Source organism: Pygoscelis adeliae, unplaced genomic scaffold, assembly GCF_000699105.1.
Source record: "Pygoscelis adeliae isolate BGI_AS28 unplaced genomic scaffold, ASM69910v1 Scaffold216, whole genome shotgun sequence".
NCBI classification, from domain to species: Eukaryota; Metazoa; Chordata; class Aves; order Sphenisciformes; family Spheniscidae; genus Pygoscelis; species Pygoscelis adeliae.
Genome location: NW_008825073.1, coordinates 4,530,936 through 4,531,355, shown reverse-complemented (window position 1 = coordinate 4,531,355; position 420 = coordinate 4,530,936).

The window sequence follows — 420 nt, the reverse complement described above, 5'->3', positions numbered from 1 at the left end:
CCCTTCGGAAGAAGTACCCCCCTGGGACTGCCACACATCTCCCAGCCGTCTGCCGCGAGTGCCTTGGGCGCCCGCACCTTACCCGCCAGTGATACGCCAAGGGTTTGACAGTCAGCCCAGCCCCCATTTCTTTTCCTCCTCGGTCTGCAAATCCCGAAGGGCCAGGCAGGCAGGGAGGCAGCACCTCTTGGCACAGCCTTGCCCCCCTCTCCTGTCCCAGGGGAAAAACCCAGCAACTCAAGGCAGAACCATCCTCATGGGGTGCAGCGTCCTCAGCGTGGCATTCCCCTCCCTGATGGGGTTTGGGGGACAGGAGTGGGACGCTATTATGCTACACTGTGGTACTACTCGGGGTTCGTCTCATTACCTCCCTGACCTGCTCCTCCAGCCTTGCCTCTCCTGCTCTTCTGTGCAAGGAGG